Source organism: Sinocyclocheilus grahami, unplaced genomic scaffold (assembly GCF_001515645.1).
Source record: "Sinocyclocheilus grahami isolate Dianchi unplaced genomic scaffold, SAMN03320097.WGS_v1.1 scaffold3.1, whole genome shotgun sequence".
In the NCBI taxonomy this organism is placed as follows: domain Eukaryota; kingdom Metazoa; phylum Chordata; class Actinopteri; order Cypriniformes; family Cyprinidae; genus Sinocyclocheilus; species Sinocyclocheilus grahami.
In genome coordinates this window covers 7840272-7841456 of record NW_015505182.1, presented here as the reverse complement: position 1 = coordinate 7841456, position 1185 = coordinate 7840272, and positions in this window count along the sequence as shown.

Sequence of the window (1185 nt, the reverse complement as noted above, 5' to 3'; positions counted from 1 at the left end):
TACTTTCTCTCTCTCTCTCTCACTCACACACACACACACACACGCATTCGGAATAAATTAAACATTACACTGTTCAACTGACACACACACACACACACACACACACACACACACCAGTCAGTCAAACACCCAGAGTCCTGTGTCCATAGTTCTATATGGTAGAGTTCGTAGGGCTCGGTCTTAGTGGCTTGTAAGGCTGGCACTCTCAGTGGTGCAATTTTGGCTGTTGAAAAAGGCAACAGAGAACAATTAATATGATAATAACCAATGTTAACATCAGTGTTAGAATATTAGGTTACACTTTATTTTAAGGTGTCCTCGTTACATTGTAATTATACATTTAAGTACAGAGTAATATCAATTAACTACATTAGGGATTAGGGTTTGGCTTAAGGTTACTTGCATGTAATTATGCATAATTAATTGTTACTATAATAGTAATTACATGTAACGAGGAGACCTAAAAATAAAATGTTACAGTATATTATACCCATTCCTCCTCAGCATCACATGATCTTTCAGAAATTATTCTAATATGCTGATTAAGATTTTATTTTTTATTTATTTTTTATAAAATACTGATGCCAAACTTTTGAACAGTAGTGTTCCTCATCACCTTTTCACACTGCAGATCCTTGTAAAATGCATTGTCTAAAATGGCCAAAAGAAATCCACTGAATTTCATGTGATCCTGGACCACAAAACCAGTCTTAAGTCGCTGGGGAATATTTGTAGCAACAGCCAACAATACATTGTATGGGTCAAAATTATTGATTTTTCTTTTATGCCAAAAATCATTAGAATATTAAGTAAAGATCATGTACCATGAAGATATTTTGTAAATTTCCTACTGTAAATATATTAAAACTTAGTTTTTGTTTAGTAATATGCATTGCTAAGAACTTCATTTGGACAACTTTAAAGGTGATTTTCTCAATATTCTCAATAACGAGTCCAAGTCAAGTTGCAAGTCTTTATATTTGCGACTTAAGTGCGACTCGTGTCCAAGTCGCAGACTCGAGTTTCCATCTCTGGAATTGTCAGAATTGTCTCTAATTTGGTTATTCTTTCAAAATTGAACCCCCCCCCAGATATTAATGTAACGTTGTTCCATGTTTTTTTCCCTATATCGTCATAAATATCGTTATCGCAAATATTCTTGAAATATCGTGATATCATTTTGAG